General features: G+C 35.8%; 1 protein-coding gene across 2 annotated transcripts in view; it reads left to right on the top strand.

Annotated features, from left to right (window-relative positions):
* The first annotated feature begins 12,846 nt into the window (after window positions 1–12,846).
* The window catches only part of LOC129780629 (uncharacterized), a 196,803-nt gene continuing 192,024 nt past the window's right edge, over window positions 12,847–17,625 (top strand). For both annotated transcript variants that reach the window (XM_055789112.1, XM_055789111.1), the window contains exon 1: window positions 12,847–13,944. The gene's annotated coding sequence lies outside the window, so the exon portion shown is untranslated. The remainder of the gene's footprint in view (window positions 13,945–17,625) is intronic.

Raw genomic sequence — 17,625 nt, 5'->3', positions numbered from 1 at the left:
TTTTATTAGTATTCTATAGCTATGCAATTAATTTACTATGTGTTAGGTAGCTGACCGCAGAATCTCTCAAACGTTTTTAGATGGTCATGTTTGATGAAAAAAATTTCTATGCATATGGTCAATGACAGAGTTATTGAAAATTTCTTATTTTGGTTCCGGTTTTGTCAACGTGGACATAGTGGCGTACAACTCGTGATTACATTGAAACAAAATTCTAGGGTTCTTTCCGAACTCCTACAGATTTCCTGTTGATTTCGATTTTTCTATGAAGGAAGAAATTCGTGAAATTCCAGATCATTTTCGATCATCGATAATATCTTATATTTTTGCTTCAAAATATAATCATATCAACTCTTCAAGAATGTTTTTCATCGATGGTTCATGCTTTCACGGATCCACTGGCTTTGGTATCTTTAATGAACATCACATTAGCTTTAATAAACTCTTAGACGTTGTGAGTCTACGTTGCCGAATTGGCTGTGGTATATCGCGCGGTATAGTGCTCCCGTGGCCGAGTGGTTAGCGTCCCACATTATTGCTTCGTTGCGCTGTTTGGGGTTCGAAGAGACAGACGATGGTTCCTCATGAAGCTAGAATCCCAATCTCTTCCTGCTAGTTTTGCAACTTGATTGAATTCGTGCTGGAGGATGTTGGCTTCCGCAAAATCAAACGCCAGAGGACGTAAATCTTTGAGAGTCATACCATAGAAAGCTTTATCCAGTGCTTTGAACTTTCCAGTTATTTTAGGTAAGTTAATCATCATCTCCAAAATTGAAAACAATAGATCAAAACTTCGCAAAACTCTTTTTATCTCATTACTATTTGCCACTTTCATGAAATGTATCTTGTTTATATGTGTGAGCTGCTGATGTAATAATAAACGAGTACACTGTTGTCGAAATTTTATGCTCGTTTGCTTCAAAAAGGCCAATGCGCACTTTTGCCCCGTGCGCACCTTTGCCCCGCACTACTCTACAAGCCATTCACTCATTGAAACAACATACGCAAATATAATATTCTCTTGTCAAAAGCGGGGTGTATTTAATTTTCTTATTGATAAAAGTTTCCCAATCACTCTAATTTTGGTTCCTTCTCGTTGCTCTATTCCTAATAATGATGATTAGCAAAGGGATGTACATTGTTTAAAGCTTAGACTTTAAAGTTTTGGAATATTTACCAACAATTTTTTATCGTGGTATTTGTAGATGTAGTGGACAAAAATAGATGTAGATGTAGTGAATAAAAATAATAAAATGTTTTCTGTTGTTTCAAAGATTTTGTAGACTAACACAATTTTATGTCAACTAATTCAATACCAAACCCAATTAGCCTTATCAAACAGCTTTCATTTGATTCCTATAACGTTCCTGAAGTGCTCCCGTGGCCGAGTGGTTAGCGTCAAACCTAACATGCCGGGGGTTCGGGTTCGATTCCCGTTCTGGTCGGAGAAATTTTTCTTCAAAAAAAATTTCCTCTGACTTGCACTGTGGTCACGCGTATTCTAGAGCTTGCCACTCAGAATACATTCAAGGCGTGTTATTTGGCATAGAAATCTCAACTAAGTACTAATGAAAATGACGCAAGTAATACTACGTTGAGACGGCGGAGTTCCTCTAGGAACGTTAGTGCCATATAAGAAGAAGAAGAACGTTCCTGAAAGACCTTTCAATACAGAAATATTTTTGTTTGAATGAAAAATTTCCCCTTCGTTTTTGGTGATTAATTGTTCAATAAATAATTATCGCATCGCAAATCGAAAGGCAGTTTTGAGAACTCCAATAAAATCTGTACAATGATGATTTGTTACACTGATGAAAAAAATAGTTAAAATTTGTTGCTTCAAAGTTTTTAAAACTGTCTTTCGATTTGCGATGCGATCATTATTATTGGACAATTCTGGCGTAACTTCTGAAAAGGTCCTAAGTAACAAATGTAAAAAAATCAAGTTAATGGATGCAAACTATTAGTTCTCAATCATTGAATGCATTGCGAAATCAACCGTTGAAGTATCTATTTTTTTCACCTTTTTATCACCGATACAAAAAATGTACAATATACAGATTCGAATTTTAAGCACTCGACTGTTACTTCGGACGCTTCTTTCGTCTGACGCTCGATACGTCCGAAGTAACGATGCAATCAAAACAACACAAATTCGCACTTCGGGCATTTTGAGTCTTTGTTATTTTCGGCTGTTGATATCGTCTTTAGTTATAACAATAATGATCTGCTTTTAGCACGAAGTGCAAGTATTTGGATCGTTGTTCAGTAGTTATTTTCAAATTTTCATCGTACAACGTAATTTGTCCAACGTACAAAGCGGTCAGTCAAAACGTCCAATGTAACATTTTTCGCTCGGAGGCTTCAATTCCAAACTAAAATCACATAACAACAGTTACGATTGGTTTTTCAGATTTATTGACTGCGAGTGGTAAAAGTAGTGATAAAGATCGGTTCCTTTTGAAACAATTCGCGGTAATGTAAATGTCTTCAATTTCGTTTTGTTTTCGAGTTCATGTGAATGTTACATAGGACCTTTTCAAAAGTTACGCGAGAATTAATCAACAAAGACGAAGGTGAAATTTTTCATTGAAAAAAAAATCTGTATTTAAAGGCCCTACAGAAATGTTATAGGAATTAAATAATAAGAATCTCTGTATTTAAAGGTCTTACAGGAACGATATAGGAATCAAATGATAAGGCTAATTGGATTTTCTATTGAATTAATTGAAAAAAAATTGTGTTAATTCACAAAAAAAAGATTTGATTTCTTCGCCATATTTTTGTCCACTACATCTAAACACACCAAGATAAAAAATTGTTCTTAAAATATTCAAAAGTTTCAGAGTTTAAGGTTTTATTGATGTACATTAGGGTGCCAATGAAAATGGTCATCTCGAATTTCAAAAAGTTACCCTATACAAAATGTTCCCCACTTCGAAAAAACACCTTATGCAAAATATCAGCTCAATCGGACTTGAGGGAGAGTGGCGTAGAGTGGTAAAAGTTTGCGTTTCTTAAAAATCGAAAAATCACACAAGGAAGGAGTAAAGGAAATCGGAGTTTTCGAAAAAAAAATTGATGCCAAATGTCTGGAAATTAAATGAAACGTCGAGATTTAGTGTAATCTCGAAAAATATTTCGAAGTGTCATGAAATTTCGAAAACAATTCACGATAACAGTGGAACAGTGCCGACTTTCAGTTAGGGGCCATTATTTGGGTCCCAAACTCGTTAGTGTAATCTCTATCAGATTAGAAGACATGAATCCAGTTTCAACATGTTGAATGAAAATTTTGACATCATGTTATTTAATAACACGTATTTCTGACTTTTATCTAACCACTAGCTGACCCGGCAAACTTCGTCCCGCCCAACATTTGTTTTTTTGTTAATTGTAATTGTAGAAGATATGGGAATTAAATTTTCCGAATTTTCCGTTTTTCCTTCAGAGTTTTCCGAAAATTTTCAAATGTCATGTTTTTTTGTAATATTTTTGGTTGAACAATGTGTAATATTTTTATGGGACCCCCTCTTCATTCCGGAGGAGGGAGGGGTGTCATACCATCATAGAAACATTTCTCATACCCAAAAACCTTCACATCCCAAATTGTGCTTGATTAGTTCTCGAGTTATGCAGTAATTTGTGTTTGTGTGCCCCCTGTAATTTGTGTTTCATTTGTATGGCAGTTCCCCCTTAGAGAGGGGGGTGGAGTGTTTACCCACTATAGAAACATTTATTGCACCCTAAAACCTCCATATACCTAATTTGGTTACATTTGCTTCATTTGCACACGAGTTGACGCATGAAACGATGCACTGCTGAAACGGAACGAACTCGACCCATTTTTGAAGAAGATGGTAACTGGTGATGAAAAGTGGATCACGTACGACAACCTAAAGCGAAAAAAGTCGTGGTCGATGAGCCGGCCCAAACCATCGCCAAGCCCGGATTGACGGCCAGGAAGGTTTTGCTGTGTGTTTGGTGGGATTGGAAGGGAATCATCCACTATGAGCTGCTCAACTATGGCCAGACCATCAACTCGGTTCTCTACTGTGAGCAGCTTGACCGATTGAAGCAGGCGATTGACTAGAAGCGGCCAGAAATGATCGATAGGAATGGTGTTGTTTTCCACCAGGATAACGCTCGGCCTCAGACATCTTTGATGACCCGCCAGAAGCTACGGGAGCTCGGATGGGATGTCGGAAAGAAGCTTGCGAAAACTGGCTCTCTGAGTTTTTTTTTGCAAATAAGGAGGGGGGATTTTATAAGGTGGAGGGGGGGATAATGAAGTTGCCTTCTAAATGGCAACAAGTTTGCGAACAAAACGGCGCATATTTGACTTAAATTGGATAATTTTAAGTATGTTAAATAAAGCGTAAAATTTCGATTAGAAATACGACATTTCTTTTTCTCCAACCCTATATAAAGTTGGCTTCAAAAACAATTTTCGTACGACATTTTTTCATCACATCCAAAAAAGGCGTTTGGTACGGAAAGAATAATTTTTATTCGTAATTTTAATTTTAAAAACGTGATTCATTCCACCTGAAAATCAATAATTTTTTTACGTTTCCCTAAACTAGTAAACGTAACTCAATGCCGTCAAAGCGGATGGACCAACTCGTTTCGAAGTTGGCAGCACCCTCTCAGAATTTATGAAAACTTCGTGGTTGTGGAGATATTGGCGAATTGAACATCTTTTCAATTTTTTTTCAAAAACAATCTGGACTGCACTTTTTGTGCGTCTTAACGTTGGATTACGTCTACCGGGAACATGTTAGAGCGCTTATTGCCTATTCATTTCTTGTTTGATTCTTGAGATTTGTGCACCAATCGATTTGGACACTTTATTAAAATCTATTGCAACATAGAACATTATGAAAATTTTCGATAATTAACATACTAAAATAGGTTTAAAATCAGAGCTTCTAATTTCTCATACATTCGGTAATTCGTAAGGGGGTCCGTCCACGGCAATCAACAAAGAGCACATCTTATGAACCTTCGTTGAACTGAGCCAATCCTTTTGACACCGTTGTTCTAGTGGGGACTCCAAACTATTGATAGAGTGAGTTAGGGAGCAACATAGAGACTCAAAACAGTTAAATTTTTGGCAATCCTGCAGATGAACCCCAGAGCCCTGGATCCTTTAAGGATTGAAAGCTACTAAAACTATACAGCTGCAAATTTGGAGTCCAATTTACTCGAAATCATAATTCTGTTACATAGTCCGGTCTGACCGAACGCCGACCATACAATCAATTCGCATTACGACTAATTTTTCAAAAAGAGATATTCAAAATTATTGATCTTTCTTACAAAAAAACGTGACTCAACATCCAGATGTCTGATTAAAATATAATGTTTCGCAAAGTTGTAAAATTACATTTCAGATGCACTGTTAAAAAATTTTACTCAAAAATTGTATTTAATATTGAAATCTTTTATATCTCAGAACACCCTCCCTTCGATATTCAACAATTTAACAAAGTTTGACGTACAGTGGTGCCGTGGCAAAACTCTCAGACTCTCAAACGGGAGACATAAAAGACCAGGGAGACAAGAAACGACAATCCAAAAGTTCTATAAAATTTCCAATGGTTTGTGGGAACGAGAATGATTCAAACCGTGAGCACTCTAATTCTACCTGCCAGTTTCGCTTTTGTTCCATCGGAAATTCATCCTTCCTGCCCAAACAAAATTACAGCGATAATCGCGCGAATTGCTCCCCACAGTTTGAATTGAGAAAGGAAAAGAAGGATTACTCCCCGCCCAGTCTGATGCGCAGTTTCCGACTCGGAGTCGGCAGACACATGAAGAACCCGAAAAGCAACGCACGTTCCCAGGTGAAACTTTTGCAGAAACTCATCTGTGTAGTTCAATCTGACTTCAGTTGTTTGGGGTCAATTGTTTTATTGCACCATGAAACATGGCGCATGCTATCCGTAAGTATCCGATTTCCAAACTCGCATAAACAGTCACTTTTCCAGGTATAAAATTTCTCTATTCCGTATTGCAATTTAGCTTTGATTCGCGATGCAGAAATGGTTAAGTGGTATGTATTGCACCTTCTGCAATACTGAGACCACTTGTCCCGAAAAAACAGACAGACAGACATCTTATGTCCTAGCTTGTGTGCGTGTGGGTGTACACGGCAGCACTCGAGGACACAGAACAGAAAATCCTTCACTGCTCGCATTCACGGTTATGAAAGAATGAATGAATGTTTTGTGGGGAAACTTTCAAATCCTCAGCGAGACGATAAACACAAAGCGGTAAAGCATGTACGTGCTCTATCACGTTTCAGATACCAAACACCCTTTTCAGGCATCAGGGAGGAAACCGATTGACATGAGAGAAACATGTCGGCTGCTGTGTGGCATCGGTCCCACTTTTACAGAACGATGAATTGAAATGAAACGTCCAATTGGATTCTTCCATGAGAGAAATTGTAAAACCAAACGGTGTGCCTTCACAAAAATGTTTCGAATGTATCATCATAAATCACGCCACCGGGAGACATTCTTGGCGATGTTCAAGAGATCAACTCTCAGATCGACAAAATTACTGAAGCATTTTGTTTTGTTTAAATTCGTCCCAATCTTCGAACGCCGTCGTGTTTCTTCTCCAGAAACCGCATGCAATCGCGATTCACATGGATTCTTGGGCGAACAGAGGCAGCTATCCAGAAATTGAGCAAAAACGGAAATGAAAGATCTTTTTTGTGATTTGGTCATACGTAGAACACAAGCGCACTCGTCCTCGGATCTGTTACGCGCAGCGAGGGATAGAGGAAATTGTCTACTTGCTGCGAGTTGTCGGACGTGGAGATGAGTGCGACTTTATTTCGGGCTGTGATATTATCATTCTTTCTTGCAGCAGCTGCCAGAAGAGGGGGCAAACATGTGCTCCAGGACCAAATTCGGTCTCATGTGACATTACGCTTCTAACTGTACAAATAAATCGTCACCTTAAGTGGAATGACGATTGCAGGACAGTATAGCGCTGCCGTGGCATATTTCCGAAGACTGCTCGGAAACGTGTGTATGTCTGTTTATGCTAACTGGTTTCATGGTTCGACGTTTTTGAGAGCGCATACACAAATTATGTTTGCGCACGATGTATATAACAAACCAGCGCGTTTGTTTGTTTTAGCGGGAGATTTGGGATTTGATTCTTGTGTATTATCATGTTAGGTTGAGACCTACCCTTATTTGTAGATACTACATCAATCCTTCTGCCTTAAGCAAAACGAGTCAGCTCTAAACAAAACAAAGTGTAAACAAGACTTTCTCATGGGAGAAAACGCATGCATCCTATAATAAATGATCGTTTATGTTCGATTTCGAACACAGGAAAAAAGGATGTCAGAGAATAGTGAATAAGGATTTAACATTTTCAAACATTTTTTGGTATACACAAAATTCATGATCCAATTTGAAGATACGATTCTTATAAAATTCTAAGATGTTATTCTTGCAGAAGAATGAGACGAGCAAAGAATTTTTTTTGAGCATTTGAATTTTGATTTTTTTTGAAAAACGAAATATCACGGTAAATCGAGGTTTTCAAAAAAAAAAAATGCCAAAGATCTTAAAATAGCATTAATCATCGTGATTTACAGTTATCTCGAATTTTTTTTGGTAAAAAAAAGTTTTTTTTTTGCACTTGGTCGTTTTTTCGCCTGAAAAATCGATTTTTGACAAAAACATTATTTTTGGGGTAAATCTTGATGTGTCATGCAATTTTAAGACATTTGGCACCAAACATTTTTGTTGAAAACCCTGATTTTCGGCGATTTTTCAGTTTTCAAAAAAATCAAATTTTAACGTTTTTTTTTTTTACGTTTAAGTCAGGAAAAATCAAGATCATTTTAGATAAATCAGGGCAAATTTAGTGTTTGTCAGGATAGCACGGAACGTGTCAAAAAGTCTGGAAAATCCAGAAAAATCAGGAAGGTTGGCTTCTCTGGTGACACCAGTAAATGAAGTCCGAATGAGCTAATATTTTGCATAGGGTATATTATCGTGAAAATCAACATTTCGTAGCAAGTTCCGAATCAAAAATCGAGATAACTATTTTTATTGGCACCCAAAACCATACTTTTCGTTTTCGTTAGGTCCCAGAATGCCGATTTTTGACAAAAAAATATTTTCGAGATGACACAAGATCTTGACGTTTCATGCAATTTCAAGACATTTGACATCAACATTTTTTTTTTCGAAAATCCCGATTTCCCCCCTTGGGTGATTTTTCGATTTTCAAAAAAATCAAATTTTGACCGCTTTGCGCCACTCTTCCTTAAGTCCGATTGAGCTGAAATTCGGTATAGGGTGTTTTTTCGAGGTGGTGAACATTTTGTATAGGGTAACTTTTTGAAATTTTAGGGTCGATTTTTTCCCATACATTCATTGGCAACCTAAGCTCCATACATACAAACCAAATGTCAAATTTCTGGAATTACTCGGTTGCGAGTAAACATCAATCGATCCGAAGAATTACGAACGCACCCATACCACGAAATTAGACATTTGAATTGCATGTATGGGGCTACTCGCAGCCGAGCTACTTCAAAGTTTTTTTTTGTTTCTAAACGAGCGAGTAGCTCCATACATACAAATCAAATGTCAAGTTTCGTGGTATGGCGTATGCGTAATTCTTCGCATCGTTGGGTGTCAATTGAGTATCGGTCACTAGTTCTATTGATAGGGACAAACGTAAATCTCAATAACAGCATGACAAGTGGCTTGATCGAAGGTGAAATTATTCAATCGATTGGAAGAGAGAAGAAGAGATCCATATGAGTGAAACATGCCCATGCATCAAAGTAGCCAATGAGCCCGCGATATTCGTGTGCAAAGAAGTGTTGTCAACTGATGGCTGATGGTATCTGTCGTTCGAATTCAAATGAATGAATTGATTATGCACTATTACGAACTGCTGCCTCATCCACCGTATTCGTCAGATTTGGCCCTGTGCGACTTTTTTTTTGTTTCCAAACTTGAAAAAGACTCGTCGGGCAGGAATTTTAGTCGAATGAGGAGGTCATCGCCGCCACGGGGGCCTACTTTGCAGACCTTGAGAAAACGTATTTTTTCAGATGGATAAAAGAAGTTGGAGCATCGCTGGGTCAAGTGTATCTAGCTAAAAGGAGAGAGAAATAATTCGCCACTTTTCCAAAATTTTTGTTTCATTTTTGTAGGCTAAGTACTTATCGGACTGCCCCGTAGATACCGAGCAAGTCGGAAGCATCGATCGAGTTAAAACTATCGGTGCAACTGTTTCATGTTTTCGTGTTGTTTGGTTTGGTTTGTATCTTTAATATTTTGATTTGAGAATAGGATAGGGCGATCTTCGATCGATATTTAGAAGATTGAATTTTTCCATTTCAATTTATGACAAATTTTACACACGACCAATTTCATGCTAACTCGACTGGTCGTTGGCAGCACCATCTCAGATAGCAGCGAAACGTTGTGGGTGTAAGCGCATGGGTCGTTTAAGTAACTTTGCATACTTGAAATATTCAAATTAGAATTAGATAACTTTTCAAAAAGGGTCAAAATATTTTTTTTTTTTTTTTTGCAAAAAATTATAACTCAAATCATAAATTACCTAAAAAATTCGGATCAAAGGATGAAATGTAGAAAATTGTTTAAATTTTCGTTAAAAAAACAATATTTTTTTGAAAAAAAAATTCGGGCACTTTTACAGGGAAAACGTTTTTCTAACAACAACTTGTTCATGATTTCTTTGAAAAAAATTGCAATTAATCCTAATTTTGTTTAAAGCCAAGATAGCAATATAGTGTATTCGACAAAGTTTTAGACCTTAATAAGATATGAACTTTCGTCGAAGACGTCAACTTTCTATCTGTTATAGTTTCTGAAATATAAGGAATTTTGGTATGGAGACACCTGAAAAAAATAATGTTTTATTCGTTAAATTTTTGTGTGTAAATTCTCGCGTTTGACATGTTCTTGACATGTTTCTGAATAGCATAGCATGTAAATCGCGATAATTTATACATACAAATGTTACGAATTAATCATTAATAGTAGTTTTTAAAAGAAAAACATGAAAAAGTTGTTGTTCGAAAAACTTTTTGCCTCTTAAAGTGCCCATCTTCCGACTAAAAGTAGTATCCTTTTTTGAATATTTCAAGTATGCAAAGTTGCTTAAAAGACCCATGTGTTTACACCCACAAGGTTTCGCTGCTATCTGAGATGGTGCTGCTAACTCCTAAGACGAGTTGGCATGAAATTCGTCACACATAACTAGAAACATAATGTCAACATTGGATCGCTCATTTGTAGAAACTCTTTTAAAATATATATCTTAATCCTCGTTTTAAGACAATCCACCTCAGCCCATTAGCGCACGGCATTGAAATATGTGTTCGATATAGTTGAAGTTGAAAACATAACACCATCAACTGCCCGCTAGGCAACGTCAACGCCAGCAGTTTTTGAGTATGGATCTAGTAATTTATAGTAATTTATAGAAGTACCATCAAACGGTAGAGATTCCATACCATTTGATAATGGTATTCCATACTATAGTACATAATCTTATAGAGCAATTCCAAATGAAATCGACAAATGACAAAACATGATTATTTTTTATTCGAATGTAAGTTTGTATACCGTTTGGGTTGGAGGAAATATGAGTTTTCCCCAGCATTTGGGAATTTTTTGACTCAAGTGCAAAGCCGTATCGATTTTAGTAAGAGAAATCTTTGATAATTCAAATCTCAAAAACTATGAGTCCTACCGAAATAGTGTATTAGAAAGAATTATAGAGTATTGATGTTTAAACGTGAAAAAATATACACTGAGAAAAAAATTAACATTTTTTTTTATTTACAAAAAAAACTTTAATTTGCAATATCTAAAATATATATAATATATATATTTTTAATTTAAAAAAAAAATTTCATATAAAACAGAAGTTATATAGAAAATTTTAAGAATGGGTACAAGATGGTAAAACTGTTTTTGACGAACTTTGTGGAACATCGAACTGTTATGAATTATCGAAACTTCGAATTTTTGTATGTTAATTATAGTTTTAGCCACAAATTATGAATCCAGATGTGATTTAAAATAAAAAAGGTCTTTATCAATCTTCTTCTAAATACAGCCATTGTCGAGATATTTGAAAAAATATTTCTAATTTATTGTTGTTTTCAATGTTATTTTTTTAAAATTTGTATATGTATTATTTTTTTAAATTTTTTTTATATAAAATAGAATAGTTTGACAAACTTTGTGGAACATCGACTTTCTATGAATTTTTAAAACTTGCAATTTTTGTATGTTTAGAGTCATTTTTATCCACAAATTATGAATTCTGATGTGATTTAAAAAAAAGCTCTTTATCAATCTTCTTCTAAATGCAGCCATTCTCTAGATATTTAAAAAAGTATTTCTAATTTATTGTTTTTTTTTTATAGTAAATAGACTCTTTTTATATGTTTGTCGTGTAATACCGCTATGTTCGGGAAATTTCATGAGTTTGCTTATAATTTTCAACAACTTTTCTAAATACATTATTATGGTAAAAATATATGTTTAGGAGTTACGTTGAAAAACATTTGAAGACATGTGGATTAATACAAAACGTAGTGACAATGTTTTTCAGCGTAACTCTCAAACATATAGTTTTATCATACTGACGTATTCGGAGAAGTTGTTGAAAATTATGAGCAAATAAATACGACAAACATATTGGAAGAGCCTATTTACTATAAAAAGACAATAAGTTTGAAATATTTTTTTAAATATCTCGAGAATGGCTGTATTTACGATATTTTTTCACGTTCGTACATCAATACTCTATAACTCTTTCTAAGACAACATTTCGGTAGGACTCATGGTTTTTGAGATATAAATTATCAAAGATTTCTCTTACTAAAATCGATAAGTTACACTTGAGTAAAAAAATTCCCAAAAGCTGTGGAAAACTCATATTTGCTCCAACCCAAACGGAATACCAACTTTCATTTGAATCAAATATATTCATGTTTTGTCATTTGTCGATTTCATTTGGAATTGCTCAAGATAAAAAAAAGTATTTAACTAAAACTACTTTCAGAAATAATAATCTCTAGTCTGCGAGAAGAAAAACTTCAGTCAGTTCGATTAGTCGGAGACGGTTTGAAAAAAAAGTAAAATGTTACCATTCATCGATATTTATAATTTACTGTTCTCATATGATGGGAAGTCAGTTATCTCCATGAATTTAGTGTAAATTCACTGGGGTAAGTCGATCGGTAGTGTCCTATTGGGGGCAACCCCTTGAGGAACCCATCGTACTCATGCTCGGCTCATAATACTTTTTACTAACCCCTCGATGACAGCATTCAATTTTTGTCTCGTACTCATCTTGTTTGAATCGTAACATTATTTATTATTTGGGTTACTTTAAATTTATGTTCTTTCTAAATATCCAGAGATTTATTGCATTAAAACAGTTGTTGCACTTTTCATGACAACATCTTGAAATATCGAACCAGCACAAGGTTTCTCACGAATAACCCCTCGAACGCGGCTCGAGATTCTCTGTTTATGTTGGCCAGGCTTCTCTCTTTCTCCCTAAGCAGCACAGCTTCTCCGCTGGACTTATGCGGCTGCTGCTGCTGCTGCGTACGCAAGGTGTGCACGCTAAGCCAGGCACTAAGCGCATGGAGAGCAATATCATTTGTTCGTTGCTCAAACAATATGAATATATCTTGTGTTTCCTCTTCATGCCGTTTCGTTTTGTTTTCCTCCGCTCTGGTCTGGCGAATGCTGTTTTCTGTTTACGTTTTCCGAAGCCGCCCCAGTCACGTTTGAACCTTTCGTCGAGTTGGTTCGTTGCTGTCGGTCATCGGTGTCGCGTGGTTACCGGCGTGTGATTCTTGTTTTTTTGCCTCTGGTTTGGTTCCTACTTTTAGTTGTACTGATTTAGAACAAAAAGGGTTACGTTTGGATTCATATGCAGAACGATTTGGTGGTTATCGGAGGTGTCGTCTGGGACCAGCTGAGTTGTGCAAAAGAGTCCAGTTTCCCTGGAGTGATCGAATGGAATTCGCGCATTGTGTTTTATTGAAACGGCTGAGCTTCGTTGTTTCTGTTGTTGCGTCTTCGCCAAGTTATTGACGGATGAGTCAAATTAAACAATACGGCGCAGCTCCGGTGGTGTCTCTCCTGTTTAGCGAGTTTTGAACAGCTCATCATTCTGTATCGAACGGTGTGTATGTGTTTTTGGTGAAGTCCATACCAACGAAAGTAATCAGTTTCTGCGAATACAAACCAACCGATGCTACTGTTTCGAGGGTTGTGTTATGGCACCAGTAATTAAAATCATCTTCCGTGCGATGTGCGATCCAGCAGTGCGATGGTTTCCCTCTTAAGAAATGCTAATAATAAAGCCTGGCCGCTACACAAATAGTTGATTCCTTGAGAAGATCTAAGTACCGCAAAGATAGACTAGAGCAAGTGAGAGAAGAAACAAAATGCATACGTGAAATAGCTGCAGATACAATGTGATTATTGGAAGTGGAGCTAAGAGAAGAAAAAATAAATAGTTATTATCTGGAAGGAAATATTCGGATAAAATTGATCAATTTGTGGTGTATGTAAGTGTCTGTGGAAGACTACTCGCGAGCTTGGGTGATTCATATGTTGATTAGAAACCTGCCGGTGACTAGAGAAACGGCGATTTGATACATCATCAGCGAATGGAGCCTTTTGAATATTCAAAACTGCGGCGAGCGACGGAAAGTGATGGTGAATATAGAAAATGCTTTGCATTGCTAAAAATATCTGTGGATTGATGTCGGCTGATGATTTGTTGTTGTTTTGTGCTATACCCAACTATTTACCATACATTAACAAGGACTTTTTCCACGTCTCGGATCTCATCTAGACGTTCAAGGCCCAAGAACCAGACTTTAAGGTACCAGACTATTTTTTTCCTATAATCTCTTTGTATTGAACCCTAAATAATCACAAAAATCCATTATGTTTGATTCAATGGCTTTGAAAAAAAAAACATTTTCGGATTCTGAGCTCAATGCATTCTTCTCTCGTAACAGGTAGATCAAAGCGAAAACGATCCAACAGGTTTTCTGCATTTTCTCTTTCGCAATGGGTGATCTCACTAAGTGATGGATGATTTAACATTACATATATTTCATTTGTACTTCCGTTGGTAGAAAAACCTTTTTGCTATGCCTCTAGTCAGAACATAACGGTGATACTCGTAACCCACTGCTTTCAGGTGCAATTTTGTTTCAATTATTGAGAGCCGATAGTACTGTCCACGGTTGCCCATCGCCATGGGGGAGTTATTATGTGAAAGAAAATTATTTTCGCTGGGAGGGATGTTGAGAGAGATGTATAACTATTAGATGGGACGAATCTGTGATGTAAGTGATGTGTACTTGTGAAACGATTTTTAAATGTTAGATGACGGATTGCGAACAAGGTGATTCAATTACCGAATTGTTCAAACTCTCATAATAATAATACGTTCAAATGAAAATCCTCGAAATCAGCACTGTGTTCTCAATTACTTCGCTATGAGCCTCATTCATTTAGTTATTAGATCAAAATGTGCCTAGATCAATAGGTTCCCTTGATCGGAATTTCAGTTCTGTTCAAGATGGTATTTTTTTGGGTGCGATAAAGTGCTTTTACTGCACTACTCTTTCGATTTTGGCAACACGCCGACATACCAAATGTCGCCAAAATCGAATTCTGGCAACACAAAAATGTCCGCTTCGATCTCCCGGGGCGCCATTTTATGGCACAGACCCAATTTGGGTACATTCTAAAATTTCATAAAAATAAAAAAAAAATAACATTTTGGAAATGAAAAACTTTCAAATGAATCCACTAATTCAGATGTTACACAACTATATCCTGTACTAAATTATCTAATTTTTCAAACGGGAGCAACAGAATCGTTTTAACTCTATATTGCCCAAGCAAGCCATTTTGACTGCTTTTCAATTTCAATTAGAAAAATAATGATGACACATTATGACACAATTTCTTGAAAAGTTGTGACTTTTTGTAGTTGTACAAAAAGCAACTCTGTCATCGTTGAAATTCGACCATATGCGTAGAAGGATTTTTTCACCAAATATGATCGTCTACACCTGTCTTTAGAAAACATACGCTACGTTGCACTTGAGTTTAATTTTCATCAGCGCGCGTTCATGACAAAGCGCCGAATTAACATGGCGCAGAATAAGCAAAGCATAACAACAACAATGAAAACCAGAACAACGAACATGCTGGAAAAAATTAAAGATTTCGAATGCTTTTAACTCGAATATTTTTTAATAGATCGGAAAGATGTTTACATCAATTCATAGGAATTGTTTCTACGCATCTATCACAATTAATAAAATGTAATTTTTCCTGGGATAAGCAATTGAATAACAGTAAAATGTCAAGCGCTATCTAAACGCCCTAACTGCCCCGTTTTGATTAGCCCGATTTACGGGTTCCCCAACACAGCCATCAAAACCAAGGTGCCTTACATTACATGGCGTTTGTTCAAATTCTTTACTTACACAGCAAATTTGTTAAACCTAATTGAATCCGAAAATTGTTTCATTCAATCAATAATTTAATCAATACAAACAAATGATTACTATGCCAACAGTTTTCCCACGTCAACCTTGCGATTATATCATAGATAAAACCCACCCATTATTTATTTGAGAAAGGCGTTTTTTGACTTTAAGGGTATGCATAAAAATAATTTTTTTTTATTCAAAAAACAAAAAATATAGGAAAAACAAAAAAAAATTAAAAATATGTTTTTTGACTCCATTATGTACTGGATTCGATTATATACAGTAAAAATAAATCGAAGACTATATAATACACTCGACAAAAAAATTAGAGGAACCGAGTGCAAAGTCGGTATTTTCAGTGATTTTTGACATGCTGTAACTTCACGAATAATCAACGCATATCGATGGGATGGACATAATTTTGAAGCTTTCAGGTATTAGAATATATTACATACATATTTTTATTTTGATATGTGTAGGTGTAGTGGCAACAATATCGGGAAGAAATGAAAAATCGATTTTTCTTTGTTTTTTCAAGAATATTCTGGACTAACAATTTTTTTTGCTAACCAACTCAACGGCAAATCTAATTAACCTTATTAACCAGCTTTCATTTGGTTCCAAGAACGTTCCTGTAGGACATTCCCACACAGAGATATTTCAGTTCAAATGATACATTGCCCCTTCGTCTTTGATGATGAATAATTCAATAAACAACCATCGCAACGCAAATCGAAAAGCAGTTTTCAAAATTCTAATAAATTCTGCACAAGGATAATTTGTTACTTTGACGAAAAAAAATATTAAATTTTTTTGCATCGATTTAAAAAAGTGCCAAAAACAGTATTTTTATAGTGCTTTGCAAAATCACCTGTAATTCTGGAAATATTGCAGTAAGTTCTAATATTTGCAGGAAAATTTTCAGCCTAGTGTATTCCCTAAACATCCGTGAACGTTTCATATTGATACGTTCAGCCGTTTTTTCTAGACGAAAGTTACGAATTGTTCATTCTGAGAGTCGCGTAGGATTTTGTATTCCTGGTACGATTTGCGATTAAATGCTCCTCTAATTTACTCCAAACTTTGATAAATCGGCTAGAAAAAAAAGGGTGAAAATTTCCGACTTCGCACTCTGTTCGTCTAATTTTATGTCTGCCCTGTGATATGAAAAATCAGTTCAAACATTAAAAGGATTTCGAAACGGTCTAGAAGGAACTGAAAAAGCTATTTCCAAGCGTTTATACGTCCTGGGTTGGATTCAACAGAAAGGATATGTACCACACGAATTGTCTGAAAGTACCTTTTTTTCAGTTGTAATGGAACACTCCATTTCTATGAATTTGAGTTTTTACGCGCTGTATTATTTCGAGTTCGACTTGTATATGAAACTCTTGTTTTATCATGTCCTCCTCGTTATTACATCTCAAAATAATGGTAAAGCTAAATATAATATTTAGATTTTTTTTTTGTTACAGGGTCTTTCAGATTGAAAGCTCACGCAACAAATTTTAATAACTTCTACAAAATTGAATCGATTTTTATTTTTTAAACAGTAGAAGGGTCTGAGCCTAGGGGCGCGGACGTAAGTTTGACGTAGGACTATGATTGTTTGGATCAATTGTTTTCATATAATTCTTTCCATTATTCAAAAATCTGTTAGTTTGACTCTTCTGAAACTTCAAACGGTGGCCTTAAAAAGGGCCGTTTGTTATATTTACTCATTACGATTTCGTGATATTTTGAGGCAAAAAAACGTAAAATCATAAAACTGCTTCATTTTTAACGGATAGCTGTGGTATTGTAAGTCATCGGGAGTAGTGGCTTTTTTCGGTGAAATAATGTCCATTTACAGACCATGGGCTTCATTCCCGTACACACTTCACGGTGAAAATGAAATGAAAGGCATGTCATTGAACTACGTTTAACGAGTTAGTGAAGCGTCAAAGATAATAATGTGTTTTCATGCAGAATAAACACCTTTCAAATAAAGTTATGAATAAAAATTAACTACTCCGTATCAAGTGTTCAATGTGAAAGGAAAACTTTGT

Source organism: Toxorhynchites rutilus, chromosome 3 (assembly GCF_029784135.1).
Source record: "Toxorhynchites rutilus septentrionalis strain SRP chromosome 3, ASM2978413v1, whole genome shotgun sequence".
NCBI lineage: Eukaryota > Metazoa > Arthropoda > Insecta > Diptera > Culicidae > Toxorhynchites > Toxorhynchites rutilus.
Note: the sequence above shows the minus strand (reverse complement) of the source record. Positions and strands in the feature narration are given on the sequence as shown.